This window comes from Orcinus orca, chromosome 15, assembly GCF_937001465.1.
Source record: "Orcinus orca chromosome 15, mOrcOrc1.1, whole genome shotgun sequence".
In the NCBI taxonomy this organism is placed as follows: Eukaryota; Metazoa; Chordata; class Mammalia; order Artiodactyla; family Delphinidae; genus Orcinus; species Orcinus orca.
Window position 1 is genome coordinate 66280955 of NC_064573.1, and position 17853 is coordinate 66298807.

Sequence of the window (17853 nt, forward strand, 5' to 3'; positions counted from 1 at the left end):
TTCCTGCTGCGATGGTCACAGGCAACAGATGAGGGGGATGGGGTGCCCAGCTGCCTTCCAAACACCCAATATTTACCAAGTGGACATGCTGACACTTATGAGGAGAGTCTCAAGTCTTTGTACATTGCCTTGTTTGGAATGGAATTTCTTGAGCAATTTGTGACAGATGATTCCTTCCATTTAATTCCTTTGTCTAACTTATAGCACATTCAGCAATCACCAGCATGTCTGCATCCTCACCTTCTGGGAGGCCAGTGAAGGATACCTAGGGAAGGCCATTTCTACACACACACACACACACACACACACACACACGCACGCACACTAGCACAAGGGCCAGAATTTCTACTGACATGACATGCTCACATTTATTTATACTGAAGATCCCAGAAGATTCAGGATTTGGAACTAACAGAAACAATCCAAGCCATACAGCAAGATTTTAACTTTCTATTCAGGTTCTGGAAAAGCCCCAAAACTGGAACACATTCCACTGATGCTCATCCACAAAGGCAGGAAGACACTTTTGCCCCAGATCTTCTTCCTCCCTCTGCCCCATGGCTCAGGCCTCGCTCTTTGACCTTCTCACTACACACTCTCATCCTGGTGGGCAAACTATGACTGCCACTGTTGCTTGTGACTAGTAAACCACCCCTGACCTGCCTGGAATGCCACTGTTACTACTGATGCTGCTATTAAATCCCAACCAGAGCCACCCTCTGCCCTCCCAGCCCAGCTGTGCTCTGCTCCCTCTGTTGTGTGTTGAAAACACAAGCACTTCCATGGTGAATCCCCTCCTCCTCGCCCACGACCAGCCTGCCCCCAGCTCCTCCAGCCCTTGGCCCATTCTTTCCTTCTGACACTACTGGGGACCCGGACCTAGCCCTCCTCCTCTGTCCCCAGTCCACCACAGCAGTCTCCTGCCTGGGCCCTGCCTCCTCTCTGGCCACATGACTCTTCCTAAGACACCCAGTACGGACTGTCACTGCCCCTGTTATGAACCTGAAATGCCACTGCCCTGCTTCTGACCAAGTAAGGTTCAACTTCCAAGCCTAACCCTGTAGGTCCCAGGCAGATACCCGCTCTTTATCTCAACTCCCAGGCCCCTCTAGTGATAGCTCTGCGCTCTGGCCATGATATCTCAAGTCTTTGCCTCATGACCTTGACTATCCCTTGTCACCTCTGAGCCTCTGCTCCACTATCCCTCACCTGGAATCCAGGTTCCCTGCCCACCCACTGCAGCTGCAGAGCCCTTAATCCAGAAGTGCTTCAGTGGCCAGTGCTGGATCTGGTACATGAAAAGCAGAAGCCTACTGTCCTGGGGCATGGCTCCGCACCGTGGCCTCTGCCTCCACCTCCTTGAGCCCCCAGAGCACTCCCTGCTAGTACCATATACCAGACACTTAATCATTCCAACCACCTACACTGCCATCTCCTGCTCCAAGCCCAGGTATCCTTCCTCTCCAGACAGCCTACAAGAGTCTTTGTCTTCTGGGAGCCTGTCAGTTTCTAGCACAATGTTCATATACTCTTGAGAGGTGCTCAATAGTTCTTGAATGAGCAAACCCATCACAGGTAATACCAAGAATGGCATAATTTTACATGTGCTTTAGAAGTTGAGCTAATACATATACATTTTCCCTCTCTCTCTCCCCGACTCCGCCGCCACCTCCCTCTTCACCCCCAATCCACACCCTGTCAAGATGACCTTGGGATGGCAGGCAGGGGAGAAAGAGGCTCTAGGCTGCCAGAGAATCCACAGAACAATTTTTAGCACTAGAAACCCAATGGCTTTTCAGAAATAAATCCTTGCATGTATAGTCAAAGGTATTTTTTTTTAATTAATAGTAATTTTTTTTAGAAGATGTTGGGGGTAGGAGTTTATTAATTTTTATTTATTTATTTTTGCTGTGTTGGATCTTCGTTTCTGTGCGAGGGCTTTCTCTAGTTGTGGCAAGCGGGGGCCACTCTTCATTGCGGTGTGCGGGTCTCTCACTATCGTGGCCTTTCTTGTTGCGGAGCACAGGCTCCAGACGCGCAGGCTCAGTAGTTGTGGCTCACGGGCCTAGTTGCTCCGCGGCATGTGGGATCCTCCCAGACCAGGGCTCGAACCCGTGCCCCCTGCATTAACAGGAAGATTCTCAACCACTGCGCCACCAGGGAAGCCCTAATAGTAATCTTTTATTTATTTATTTATTTTTATATTTATTTTTGGCTGTGTTGGGTCTTCGTTTCTGTGCGAGGGCTTTCTCTAGTTACAGCAAGCGGGGGCCACTCTTCATCGCGGTGCGCGGGCCTCTTCACTATCGCAGCCTCTCTTGTTTCTCTCTTCTCCTTCTGGGACACCTATAATGCAAATGTTGTTGCGTTTAATGTTGCCCCAGAGGTCTCTTAGGATGTCTTCATTTCTTTTCATTCTTTTTTCTTTATTCTGTTCCGCAGCAGTGAATTCCACCATTCTGTCTTCCAGGTCACTTATCCGTTCTTCTGCCTCAGTTATTCTGCTATTGATTCCTTCTAGTGTATTTTTCATTTCAGTTACTGTATTGTTCATCTCTGTTTGTTTGTTCTTTAATTCTTCTAGGTCTTTGTTAAACATTTCTTGCATCTTCTCGATCTTTGCTTCCATTCTTTTTCTGAGGTCCTGGATCATCTTCACTATCATTATTCTGAATTCTTTTTCTGGAAGGTTGCCTATCTCCACTTCATTTAGTTGTTTTTCTGGGGCTTTATCTTGTTCCTTTATCTGGTACATAGGCCTCTGCCTTTTCATCTTGTCTATCTTTCTGTGAGTGTGGTTTTTGTTCCACAGGCTGCAGGATTGTAGTTCTGGCTTCTGCTGTCTGCCCTCTGATGGATGAGGCTATCTAAGAGGTTTGTGCAAGTTTCCTGATGGGAGGGACTCTGCCATCTTATATTTCTGAAGCACTTTATAGTTTACAAAGGACGTTTGGAATTCCTTTTCTCATTTGATCTTGCCTTAGCTTTAGTCAAGAATGCCTGCTCATTTAGAAATGTGTTCAGTGAGTATGTACACAGCTGGAGAATGTGACCCAACACATGCCACCTTGGCCTGTAAACTGGAGTTTTAAAGAGGCAGAATCATATTGATGAGCTGGTGCCAGTATGATGCACCATTCAACTGGACATTAATTTCTGATAAAGAGGATCATAACTGGGAAAAACTGCAGATTTTACTGGCTACTCTTTTTTATGTTATTAGGGTTTTTTCTCTCTTGAATTTTATAAGCACAATGTGTCTTTTAAAACAATTAAAAAATAATAGCCCTGGGATTTGATGTAAAATTGCATATTTGTGACTGCAGTGGCACTGGTTTTCAATTGCCCTGTAACAAGGAAAGCAAACCCAACCCGAAAGGAGGCAGAGGTGTTTCTTTGCAACATCGCAGGCATATGAAATTAGGCTCTTAATTGAATATCAGGAATGATATAACTTGGAAATGTAACCAAAGGTATTTTCCGTCAGTGAAAAAAGACCACTTTTAAACACTTTATTCATTTTTCAGATCTCTTTCTTCCTTTTCACAACGTCACATTTATAGCCTGATAGAGGGACACAATTGGAAAATCATCTACATATAAAAAATGAAATTTAAGGTATAAAAATTCTGCAATTCTGATAAACTTTATGTTCACTCTTTCCTTGATCTAAATAGAGTATTCTAAAAATATTACCCATATAGGGGACACATTTTTATATACATGCTATTTTTGTTTAGAAATTGTGAGCTAGTGAAAAGTGAAAATGACCTTGACTATTGTACTTATTTGATAGAAATAAGAGCCTTTTAAAATCTGGACTCAAATATCTTCTCTACTAATCACAACTTTCATAAATTTCAAAACAAGGATTTGGATTGAATGAAAACAGGATGCTGGTGCTTCCTATGTGCCCCCTGTATCTGTGTTCATATGGAATATTTATGCAATATTCTGACTTGGCTATAATCTATAATTCCTGGCTACTATTTCAGTTGCAACTATAATTTTTAGGTTAATGGTTATAATTTTGGTAAGGTATACATGAAAAGTTCTATGTTCATGCCCGAAAGGAGGATCATTAAACATTCATTATTACCACTCAAATTAGTTGTCATGTGCCGTATAACAGTTACCCATTATCATCTCACTAGTTTAGGTTTAGCAGTAAGTGAACAGCAATATATAGCTCATATCAGTAGAGTAATTCTTCTTGGGGAACAGAGAGAGAAATGATTTTAAAACCCATTTGACATATTTATGTTGACAAATTATTTAAAGGAATTACTGCTTTGTCAATAAACATGTCTGTATATTGAAAAAAACAATAATATGAAGCGTGGGAGTGGATAAATGGAATTTAACTTGTGAGGTTCTTAAATTATTTGGGAAGTGGTAAATGTACTAATTTAAAGTAGACTATAATACATCAAAGATTCATATTATAATCTCTTTTATTAAAAGAATGAAAAAAGGTACAAATGAGAGGAAAGAATGAAATCATAAAAAATGCTTGATTAAGAATTTTTAAATGAGAGAGAAGGACCATCTGTGTTGTAGCATGTGTCCTTCCTTTTGGGACTTCCCTGGTGGTCCAGTGGTTAAAGACTGCACTCCCAATGCAGGGGGCAGGGGTTTGATCCCTGGTTGGGGAACTAAGATCTTGCATGCCACGTAGCTCAGCCAAAAAAAAAAAAAAGAATTTCCTTCCTTTTTAAGACTGAATAATATTCCATTGTGTGACTATATCACATTTTGTTTTTCCACTCATCATTGATGGACACTAGGATTGCTTCCACCTTTTGGTGATTGTGAATAACGCTTCTGCGAATACTGGTGTACAACTTTAATCACTTTTTAAATCATCCTTTTAGCTGAAATACAATCTCAATCACTCTTACCTTCAGCTTTCAGACAACATGGTAGACAGGATGGAGCAGAAAGCCTGCAGTCAGCTAGACCTGGGTCCAAAAGCCAGGCTCTGCCACGTACTAACTCAGTGCCAACTAGTGTGGGCAAGTTACTTGGAGGATTACACATAAAGGATGTAGAAATGCCAGGCACACAGCAGGCGAACATGGCAGCGATTATTAACGTTATTCTCACGAGCTCGGGGCGCCTCTCTGATGTCAGGCGGGCGGGGGAGCATTAGAGACTCTGGGTCCTCAAAGTGCTGTGAAGATCCTTGAGGCTTATGTACTGGTTTTCTCCCCAACAGACAAGAAGACAAACCAAAACTTATAACAGCTACCAATCAACTTTTATCTCTATAAAACATGTTGTCAACCAATGATAATTGGCCAAAGAGTATTTTACATTTTGCTTGAAAATACTATTTCTGTTCATCTGACTTTAACTGCATGTGCTAGTGACAAACCCAGATTATGAATGATGCATGCATAGACACAATGACTAATTAAATCCCAGAGAGACTATTCATTAAAAAATACAAATGCAAACTTTTTTATCCTTGGGCTTGCAAGTAGATGTCTGCAGGAAGCAACTGCAGGAAGGTTTATAACCTCAGTTTCTTCAGTAAACGATACTGCAGATGGTGGATGAAAAAATTACTTGTATTCATAAACTATTTCTTATCACGCAAACCATGGTGATTGAAGCTTCTGTACATGGTTCTTAAACACTTAATTTCTTGCTGTTTTGATAAATGCTTATGGATTTTTTTTAATCGTCAGCCCTCTGACTCTTTTGCTGTACTTTGGTGATATCTATCTATATACCCATTGACTTGGGGACAGAGTAGGAGGCTAGCTGGGTTCTGAATTGAACCATTTACTGCAAAGGCTCCTGAAATCCCCACTGACCTGCAACCAGCCCTGGGAGATGACTGTGACCTTCTCCGTCTCGCTGCTCTGGGCTAGCTAAGGCCCTCTGCCATTCCATACATTTTTCTCTATCCACAAAGTAGAATTGAAATTGACAACATATTTCACAAGACTGTGGAACAGATATCGTAAAGACACAGGACTGATTGTATGTAGAATCCCCAAATATGTGTAAGCTCTCGCAACACGGGTAAGGGCAGTATTTGGAACAGGGATCATACTGGCCTTGACTGTCAAAGTCCTTCCAAGCAATGGAATTTAAAAACCAATTATTAGATCCTATTCCCTTTAGTTTCAGGGTAGCCATGTGATGCAATGAGGCAAGCACAGAGATAACAGAAGAAACACCCCTTAACTGATTTTTAAATGGCTTATCCAAAAGTTTATCGGTCTTGAAAAGACCCTTAACCGCATTTGCCAGTGGATTCTCAGAAAGTTACTACATCTCAAACAAAACAAAAACAAAAAAAATTTAACCTATCAAGTCTTCTCCCAATTCTCTCCCTCTCTCTTTGGTAAAAATGCACTTTGCTGCATCCCTTCAGGGTTGCTTTTTGCATTTCGCCTGGAATCTTGCTATTTTATATTGCCTGAAAGCTATAGGCACACAGGTTATGAGAACAAGCAGCAGCGGAAACTGAAGGAAACACACACACACACACACACACACTCCAAATCCAGCTCCCAAACTGAGATCTTGAATTCTCAGGACTAAAAGGGGGCCTCTGGCTTTGTTCTTTCCTGTCTCCCTCCAAATCCATCCACACGGATCACGTGTGTGTGCAAACTAGACAAGCAGCCAAAACCTCTAAAAAGCGTGTGACACCATTTCAAGTTGTCAAATCTTTTCTATCCCTTCTATTTCTCTCTCCCTAAAAAGGGGGGGGGGGTCAACCACACTGTCACGTGGGGCTACATAACCAAAGTCTTTCCTGACCCAGGAATGCCTGCAGGCTGAGGCTGAAACTTGAGAACAAGCCCTGTGTGTCACCCAGCCAACCTCTTCCTACAGCCCAAGGAGCCCACAGCCAATGGACAAAAACAACATTGGCTACAACAAAACTACATGTCTGTCAACCCCAGGGGCCCGATCACCTGAAACAGTGAGACAGAGTCACCCTCGCCACCTCTGTTTCTTTCAGATGACAGCCAGTGTCGCCATGTATGGAGAGGTGCACAAGAAACACACGTTCTCACCGAGATTCACATCCCTCCTACCCCCAAACAACATGGCACAAAAGCAAATTAAGCTACACTCTAAAATGGGAACACAGTTTCCACTTGAGGAGGTGGCAAAGCTGTTACAGAGAAAGAATCTCAAGGAGAGAAAATTTCACTCTGCTCTTGGGGCCAGAACTGAGGTCTGTCCCACCTTCCGGTCCTTGGGACTGCCTCCCGGAAGGGCTGGACCCAAACCACCTCCACTCACACCATTTCTCTCCCCTGAGGGTCTCCAATGGACTCGGGAGCCGAAGCAAATGCCTGTTCTATGTGGTGAATCCCCCAGAGAGGCACTGGGTTGTCCCAGGGCTCTTTCACCATTTTTTCCTGACTTTTGTGTGCTCTGTAGGCTGACTTTTTTCTCTCTGCAATTATCTGAGCTGAGTTGGTAGGGCCAATGGAAAGGAAACCTCCTTCACCTGTGTTAGCTACTGGCCCCTGGAAACAGTGAAAGATGTGCAATCTGGAAAGAGGATGGGCCAGATCATTTCTAGGAGAGGGCCAACCTCACTGCCCAGAAATCCAGGCTTTTGTGTCTGCAGAGGATGTGGTCCCCACCTGCTTGCCAGACTCAGGCCCTCCCCCTCTGGTCAGGGTTGGGCTTCCTTCCAGAACCTCTCCCTGCAATCTCCAGGATGCATCTCAGAGATGGCACAGTAAACCCTCCAAGAGCCTCCTTTCATGTTTAAAAACAATGCAGCTCTTTCAAGAGGCTACAACAATCAGAAGCTGATGTGTCACCACTCAACACCAGGAGCACACCCTTCACGTTCACTTTTCCTTTATGGCGCAGACTCAGAGATGGTCAGCAGACAGTTCCATACCCGTAAATGGGCTGATGCCAAGCCATTTTTTCGCCCTTTCATGATATTGCATGTAGATTCATCCAAAGCTATTAAAAATTAATTACCCGCCAAGAAGCCTTGAATTAAAAGTCAACATTTACAATTTATTAATTACCATGGTCCCTGGCATTAGAGACTCATTATACTAGAGCTGCAGTGCTAATCTAATTTTACACGAAAGGGGACGTGTAATTGCAGGAGCTCTGCAAGTCTGAGCCATAGCAAAATCATTTTATGCTCCCCTTTGAGTCTGTCAGAGTCAATCATACCAAAGGCCTTGGCTGGTTTGTCAGCCACCCCAGAGCACATTCAGCCTTCGGACAGAGAGCCCCCCGAGTGAAAGGGGCAGAATGTGGCCTAGAGGCCAGGGCCCGGCTCTGAGCACACCATCCACCACCTGCTCACCATGCTGCAGAGGGCTGGGGGTTCCCTACTGAAGGTGGTCCTTGGAGGAAAAGGCTCCCTGGGAACTCGGTGGGATTCTGCACCTTGTGCCTCAGCAGCGATTTCAGAGGGATTGACGAGGCACTGGGGAAACAGAGGATCGAAGGGGCCGGCGTCACTCCTTTCGCTCCCTTTTCCTAACCCGCAGGACACTTTGCGGCTGATCAAACTGTCCCCACTATCACCATCACCACTGTCACCTGTATTGGTGCCACACGGGCCACACACGGTGCTGACACTGTACACAGCCTCACAACAGCCCGATTCTTCAAATAAAGGAATGGGGCTGAGTGGGAAGGGGGGTTGGGTTAGATCATTTGTCCCAGGTCATGTGGCTAGAAAGTGACATGGCTGGGAACCCAGCTCAGTTGGGTTCTGGTACTACAGACACCATGAGGAACAAACAGGACCCAGAGCCTGGCTCTGCCCCCTGAAGCTCTCTCATATCCCAGTACTTCTCTCCTTCCCCACTGCCTCCACCTCTGGCCAGCGCCACCTGCCACCTGGATCCGCTGGCCCCTCTGCCACTGTCCAGCGTCACTCTGACACATTCTCCACCCTGCAGCCAGAGGAATAGAGCTGAGAGTGCCAGACTCCAGCCGGCAGCCCTTGGGACCCAGCGGGGATTCCGGCTGGGAAGGCCTTTCACGATCCATGATCTGGTCCCTGCTGGTCTCTCCAGTCTCACCTTGGGACGTCCCTTCCCGCCACCACCCCTCCCTGCTCCTGCCACCTGAGAACTATCTGCAGCTCAGGACGGCCATGCTCTCCTCCACCTCTGGGCCTCACTTTCACTGTACTCCACTCACCTTCACCAGGATAATTCCTCCTTGCCCTTTGGGTCTCAACTTATGTATCACCTCCTCCAGGGAGCCTTCCCTGACCATCCAGACTGGGTTAGGTTCCCCTCCTCATGCTTCCTTTGCCAGGGTGAAGCATCAGACACAATCCACCATGATTTTCTGTGGATCTGTCTGCCTCCCCCCAGCAGGCAGTAATGTCCCTGGCTGCAGAGACTCATTTTGTTTTCCACTGAATCTTTTTTTGTTTTTTTTAATAAACATATTTTTGGCTGTGTTGGGTCTTCGTTGCACCGAGTGGGGGCTACTCTTCATTGCAGTGCACAGCCTTCTCATTGTGGTGGCTTCTCTTGTTGTGGAGCAGGGGCTCTAGGCACACGGGCTCAGTAGTTGTGGCTCATGGGCTCTAGAGCGCAGGCTCAGTAGTTGTGACGCACGGGTTTAGTTGTTCCACAGAATGTGAGATCTTCCCAGACCAGGGCTGGAACCTGTGTCCCCTGTGTTGGCAGGCATATTTTTAACCACTGTGTCACCAGGGAAGCCCCTCCACTGTATCTTTATCTCCTAACACTGTCTGGCACAGAGAGATGTGCAGTAAGGATTTATTGTATAATAAAATATAATAACCTCCATAAAATTTAGCATGAAAGCAAGTTTTCTAACTCAGAAATATTAAGCACTAATATGTGGAAGTCACTGGCTGCTCCAGATCTATGATTAAAACTATTCAAAGGGACTTCCCTGGTGGCGCAGTGGTTAAGAATCTGCCCGCCAAGGCAGGGGACACAGGTTCGAGCCCTGGTCCGGGAAGATCCCACATGCCGCGGAGCAACTAAGCCCGTGCGTCACAACTACTGAGACTGTGCTCTAGAGCCCGCGAGCCACAGCTACTGAGCCGCATGCCTAGAGCCCGTGCTCTGCAATAAGAGAAGCCACCGCAATGAGAAGGCTGCGCACCACAACGAAGAGTAGCCCCCACTCGTCGCAACTAGAGAAAGCCTGCATGCAGCAACGAAGACCCAACGCAGCCAAAAATAAATAAATAAAACATAAAAAAAAAACGTAAGCTGATTCTAAAATTTACATAGAAGGGGAAAATCCCAATAAATTTTTGAAATTAAAGAACGAGGAAGGATTTATCCTATCAGCTGTCAAACTAGACTATAAAGCTACAGGGAGTAAACTGTGGGATACGGGTGCAGGAATTGACAAAGAGATCAGTGGAGACCAGAGTGTTCAGAAACAGAATAAATTCTGTTGAGAACATTAGATATACTTTTGGAAAACAAAATTAGATGCCTACCTCACACCTTGCACAAAAACAAATTCCAGAGGATATAATTTAAAATACGCTTGCTAACAGTCCCTTCTTTCCCAAGTGATTCAAATGGCACCTTTATCACTAAGTGAATTCCCATAGGTACATAAATCTATTTCTGGAGACAGCATTCCGGTTTTTAGAATGAAAACCAAGGCTTTTCACCTACAACATTTAAATAAGCAACCACAGATCCAAATTCTAAAAATGCTGTCCCTGCTTCTGAGGCAGCTTCATGAGGGGAAATAGTCATTCTGCAGATCTCACACTCTGAGGGTCACTTTCAATTAATGCAGTCCTGAGTGATTATGGTGGTCATTTCTCAGACAGAGCTGTCCACTCTATCACTGCCTGGTTGACCCAAGTAGGCAGGGCTCTGGGAAGCTTCTGGGCCCCAGGGGCGATGCTGGCAAGGAACACCAGGTTGAGAAAAGGCACATTTTGCATCAAGATGCCACGGTTTTTCTATATATTTCCAAAAGTAACGGATCTCCATAAATTGCATTCTTTTCCAAACATTCCCAAAGGCAAAGATTTTACATGATCAGTCATATTTTGGGAGCTACAGTATTAGCAGTACTGCAGCGTTATTCGTTTACCTTTAGATGGAAATATGATCTCTGAACAAGCCTCCCTGCCACTGAGATGTGGTATTTCAGGCCCCGAGGGAATGAAAAGAGGCAGAACCTGTATCTACAGTGAGCTGCCTTCAGTGGTCCACCCCCCATGCCAGGGGTACTGATGAATACGACCTGTACACAGGTCCCCTGTTGTTTAAAGCAAAGAGGACATATAAGACGCTGTAATGCCTGAGAAAACATGCAATCATTTTTAAAATGCAAAATGAGTGTGTTCACCAAGAAAACCTGTGTTGAACACTTCCTCAGGTTGTCCTGGGTGGCTGACTCAGCCTCTCCAAGCCTGGACTCTCTCACACTTCTTGTGGTGGTATAAAATGGTGCAAACACTTTAGAAGACAATTTGGTAGTTGCTTAAAAAGGTGAACATTGGGACTTCCCTGGTGGTCCAGTGGTAAAGAATCCACCTTCCAATGCAAGGGATGCAGGCTTGATCCCTGGTCAGGGAACTAAGATCCCACATGCCGCAGGGCAACTAAGTCTGCCGCAATTACTGAGCCCGCGTGCCTCAACCAGACAGCCCACATGCCACAAACTACAGAGTCCACGCACCCTGGAGCCCTTGTGCCATGACTGGAGAGAGGAAAAAAAACCGCATGCCACAACTAGAAGCCTGTGCCACAGTGAAAAATCCTGCATGCCGCAACTAAGACCTGACGCAGCCAAAAAAATAAAATAAATTAAAAATTTTTTTAATTAAAAAAGTTAAACATCCATTTACCCTATGACCCAGGCATTCCACCCCTAGCTATTTATCCATGAGAAAAGAAAGCACATGTCCATGCAAACGCTTGGATGTAAATGTTCATAGCAGCTCTATCTGCAATAGCCAAAACCCAGCAACACCCCAACTGTCCACCAACAGGCAACGGATAAACTGTGGCACATCCCATGATAGAATACCATGAAAGGAAAAAATTAGTGATGTGTGCACAGCATGAGGGGATTTCAAAACAGTTATACTGGGTGAAAGAAGTCAAATGGAAAGGAAATATACTGGACAAGTTCACTTGTATACAATTCCAGAAAATGCAAACTCTGTTGTGCCTGAAAGCAGGTTAGTGTGGCCTGGGGAGGTAGAGGTGGGAAGAGCTCAAGAGGATTTACAAAAAGGCACGGGGATGATGGATACTGTCCCTAATCTTGACTGTGGTGGTGGTTTCACAGGTACATACATATGCCAACCCTTATCAATTTGTACACTTTAAATATAGGCAGTTTACTGCATGTCAATTATGCTCAGTAACAATGTTTTAAAAACACACACACACACACACACACACACACACACACACACACACACACACACACTGAAGACAAAAAAGAATGGTTGTTGGTCAAACCGTGATGCTGTATACCTTAAACTTATACAATGCTGTATGTCAATGATATTTCAATAAAACTAGAAAAAAATAAAATAAATGAATGTGTCAAATCAACACACTGTACACCTTAAATTTACACAATGTTATATGTTAATTATATCTCAATTTTTAAAAAGGAAAGCTAATTTTTAAAAAGTGAGGGACTTCCCTGGTTGTCTAGTGGCTAAGACCCTGCGCTCCTAAGGCAGAGGGCCCGGGTTCGATCCTTGGTCAGGGAGCTAGATCCCACATGCCGCAACTAAGAGTTCGCATGCTGCAGCTAAATATCCCTCACGCCGCAACGAAGATCCAGCATGCCTCAACTAAGACGCGGTGCAGCCAAATAAATGAATGAATAAACAAATAAATATTACAAAAAGAGAGAGAGAGAGAGAGAGAGAGGCTGTCCATAGAGAAACCCTGTGCTCCACACCCTCCAGCTGGGGCAGCTACTGCAAGCCACCAAGGCCACGAGACCTGTCACCTCCGTGTGGTCAGACCTCCCACATGCCACTGCTGAAGGCCCAGCTGTCCCCTGGGCCCCACCTTCCCTAACTGGGCAGACCCTGCCTCCCCCGTCAGCCCACACAAGGCCAGTGTACCAGCCACGTTGGTCATGGCCACACATGGCCAACATTCACGTTCCCCAGGGAATCCCCACCCAACCAGCCAGGACTGACCGTTGCGTGAGGCAGAGGTGTTCTTTAGATAGAATTCAATTTGTGATTGCAGATTATCTTCTTTAGCTGCTTTTAGGCAAAGAGACACCAGCACTACGGCCAATAAAAATCCCACTCACATGCTCTATTTCCCACTCCCTGAGGTTCAATGCAGTAAAACCGAGGCTGTTCTAAGAAGGCAGGTGCGTGCCTGGGCTCTGGGGAAGCTGCAATAACTCTTTCATGCTCCAGGGCCAGATTCTAACTAAGCAAAGCTCCCTGTTCCTGGATGCCCCCACCAGATAACAAACAAAACAATCCTTGCCTGTTTTTGCTCTGCACTGTGTTCTCATACAGGGGATGCAGCAAGGCACAGCTTTGAAGCTGCAAAAGTCTACATTTGAATTTCGGCACCGCTATTCATTCACTCATTCATTTCCTGAGCACCTACTGTGTTGCAGACCCTGCACTCTGCTCGGAGCCGACAGTCTAGTTGAGCGGACAGATGTTGATCAAAGCGTCACCACTTCCTAACAGTGATCTCAGGCAAGGCGCTGAGGTTGCCCCTGTGTCCGTGCCTTCCTCTCAGCGGACTGTTCACGACTCATTGAGCCGGTGCCTTAGCCGTGCCTGCACCAGACCCAGACCGCCCAGGGTCACCCTCAGCATCTGGGTGAGGGGAAAGGAAATGGGGTATGTTCCTTAATGGGTCTCCTTCCCTCCAAGTGGGCCCGGTCAGAATGCTTCAACCCACTTGCAATCAGTCATCTTACACAAAGAAACCAAGAGTTAGCGTGTGTCTGGGAAGTGCAGGCTCCAGTGGAGAGGTGAACGGTGGGTACCCTGGCCGAGAGACCCCCCCCAGGACCCGCCTCTCCACACCCACAACTCAAGTTGGGGTCTGAGCCCAAGGACAAATGACTCAGTGTGTGGCAGGGACCACGGCATTAACTAAACACAGGAACCATGGAAGGCAGGGGCTGGGGGGTGAGGGAGAGTGGGGCACTGTTTTCCATTATTAGCACTATTTTCACTCCTCCTTTCCTACGTGTATGTATGAGTGGGACCAAAAAAATCCATTTTTAATGTTAAAATAAAATTGGTACATGGCATTTACTTTTGGGTTGCTTGAAATGTGGTGATGTGACAGAAGTTAGATCCATAAATACAAAAGGGATTAAATTAAAAGGGTTTAACGGTATTTTAGTGGCCTGGGTGCACTGCAGCGGAATGTGGAAAATGGCAGTCACAACCCTGTGGCATTTGTCCCCATCTCACAACTGATGGGGTCGTTACGCGGTAGGGGCTGAGCTGAGGAAAACGCACTGATGAGAGTTTCAGCAGCTATGCCACCCACTGGTGACTGAATGTGTCCCCAGGACCAGCTAATGGATAATCACATGGCCATTTTCTGAGAGGAGATGGATCATTGAGGCATGTTTACTGCCAAAGCACTGGCACTGGAATCCAGAAAAAACGATACTGGGCGACTCACAGTTTTTAAATAACACTAAATAACCACACCTTTCTTCTCACCGTGAGTGGCCATGAGCCCATAAGGACTGAGTGCTCGGCCTGAGCCATCATTCAGTTCAGGCACCTTCATTTGGTTTTAAATAGACTGCACACAGATTAAGGGTTTTTGCTTCATATTAAACGAGAATCTGACTGGCGCACGTGAAATACACATGTAAGAGGAAAAATCATGAGCCAAGGGATACTGAAGAGCAAGAGGCACGTCTGAAGCGTGGGGATGAGCTGGTTTCTGTGTAACAGAGGAGCTGGGCGGGAACGCGAGGCGGATAAGGAGCAAGGGGCAGGACTGCGCAGGGGGGCCAGGGCAGGGCACCCGACCACCAACGGGGCCACGGTCCTTCTGCCTTAGGGCCCCCAACCCCCAAGCACAAGACTGAACTCTCCTCTGTCCCCTTGGCTCTATCACTACTTCATTCTGGAAGGAAACTGGATACACTTTTTTAAAAAAAGTGCTGCCTGTCTTTCCGCAGCTCTCCTAGGAAAGGGCAGTATGTGCGTTCCCGTTACTTGGAGTCACATCTGTCCAGCTCCCACAGCAGCAAGTGCAGCCCTGGAAGTGCAGGGAGGCCCAGGCGGCTGAGGCAGGAAGGTGGCAGAGCTGGCTGGGACCACCTTTTGGAAGCATCTGTCAAACGTCTGTGGGATGTGTTGGTGGCGGGCAAAGAGAGTGAGTAGAAGGTCATGTTGGCCCTCAAAGAACCCACAAGCCAAACCACCAAGCGGCTATGATCATGCGCCCCATGAAAAAGTTTGATCACCCCCAGTATATGAATAATTATTTCTAGATCATACACATGCTGTGCTACTGCTACTTGACTTATGCTTTATGATCATGTGCCCTCCGGGTGAGGGGCCGGCACTCATCCCCTTCTTGGAAACAACGAGGCTACAGGAGAGTGGAATCAAGAGCCACAACACCATTGCACCCCTACCCAATGCAACTTTTCCTAGGAAGGTACTAGAGAAGAGAGGGAGCTACATGCATGACATGGTCCATGGGGCGTTACATTTGTAACAGGCCACAACTGGAAGCTGCCTGAGCGTCCAGCCAAAGGACGACAGGGTAAGAAAACTGGGGCCACAGGCTCTCCACAGAACAGAAGCCAAGCATAAAAAATGACAAGCGAGGCTGCAGAACATTCGCCCAGAATACTGATGCTGTAAAGCCGAGTGGAAGGTGGGCTCTCCGCTGTGTGTGGGTGTGTGCGGTGTGAGTGGGGAAGGAATGGCAATGGCTGGATCATGGCAATGTTTTCATTTCTTCTTTTAAATTGCCTTTGCTATCACTGTAATGTTTTAATAGCATAGAAAGTCAAGTTTAAGTAAGAGCGGCGGATGATTTTTCTCACCGGTTCCCTCTTCCTCCCTCCCCTCCAAAAGACAGTATGGATCTCCTCCCACAGCTTCCCCAGTTTCCAGACTGATGAGTGTGTCTGAGAACCAGCCTGGCTCCTCCACTGACGGGGCCTTCTGTCTTCCTGCTCATGAGGCTGCGGTCATCACTCTCCCCGACAGTTCCATGCCCTCCTTCAGCAGAAGGGCCACGTGGGCTCTCACTGTAGGTGCCACGGCGTTTTTCTCCCACATTCGGTTATCCGTTGATGGCCTTGAGCTGTGATCGCATCTGGGAGACCCTGAGCCCAATGCAACGGGGGCATTTCTGCACAAATGGAAGAGCAGCAGCGCTCCTGGATAAGTTATGGCAAAGGCTCACAGGAGAGTATTTGTGGGCGTACCTTAACCACGCCGTGCATTTTCTGCTAAGGGAGCGTTAACTGGAACAACCTTTATAACTCGCCAACAGCATCAAAATGGAAAGCATGCACTTGACCCAGTAATCCTTTCTCTAAGAATTTACTGTCAGGAAATAATCACACCAGGGCAAAAAAAAAAAAAAGAGGAAGAAGAGGAAGGAGGAGGAGGAGGAGAAGGGGGAAGAGAAGAAGAACAAGAAAGAAAAAAATGAGCACAGAAATGCTTGTCCAGTGCTTTTCTAGATAATAGGGAAACACTGCAAGCAACCTGAATGGCTAAAAAATGTTTCATTAAATTATGCTATATCCATTTGATGGAATATCATGCACCATTAAAAATGACATTATAATTAGATATTCAAACAGGTGATAACATTAAAGAATTATTATTTCAGGTGTGATAGTGGTCTCAAATTGATGCTTTAAAAAGAGTCCTTGTTTTTTAGAGACACACATAAAATGTTTGCAGATGGGGTTTGGTTTAAAATAATGGCAGAGGGAAGCAGATTAGTGGTCGCCAGGAGCAGAGGGAAGGGGGGAATAGGGAGTGGCTGCTAATGGGCATGGGGTTTCCTCTGGGGTGATGAAAATGTTCTAGAACTAGATAGAGGTGATGGTTGCACAACATTATGAATGTGCTAAATGTCATTAATGGTGAATTTATGTTATGTGTATTTACCACAATAAAAAAATAATAATGGGGGAACCAGATGACGGAGTGTGATGAAATAAGATTGGCCATAGATTGATAATTGTTGAAAGGCAAGTGATAAGAACATGGGACTCTACATGTGTACAAGTATGTTATATATACATGTATGTAGCTCATTAGAAAGTTTCCATAATAAAAAGTGATGCCACAGATGCATATTTATTGCATGGAATGCCCACAACATGTTGAATTTAATGAGCCAGTTACAAAACTGCATATTGGGACTTTTCCCAGTGGTGTGAAATTACATATCTAGATCCAAATGCATATATACGCATAAAGAAATGTTTGGAATGCTGTTCAGCAAAGGTTTAACAATGATCATTTCTAGGTTAGTAAATTTGAGATTTTTCTCCCTTTGGTCCATTTTCCAGTATGATTTGCAGTTTTCTTTTTCCATTCAGTCTTTTTACAAAACAATAAAGATTTTTTTCTTAAAAGGCAGAAATGTTTAAGAACACCCTTTTTACCTCCTGCATTCTCACAGAATGGTCCTGGAAAATGGCAGATTCCTAACAAAAGCCACCTGGCTAGCTTGACACCTGGGTACTTGCTCAGTGGCAACGCCCTCTGCAGTGTACATCTCCCCATGGGGGAGCTGAGGAGGGCCCACCTGGACACCCCTGTCAATGATGACAACCCCAACAATGACTCCTGCAACTCTTTCTCCTGCACATGTTCATCTGGCCTCTCTCAGCCACCCTGTGAAGTCGCCTGGG

General features: G+C 45.8%; 1 protein-coding gene across 6 annotated transcripts in view; it reads right to left on the reverse strand.

The window, feature by feature from the left end:
* Window positions 1-17853, reverse strand: part of OSBP2 (oxysterol binding protein 2) — a 155641-nt gene that overhangs the window by 84791 nt on the left and 52997 nt on the right. The gene's annotated exons all lie outside the window — the stretch shown is intronic.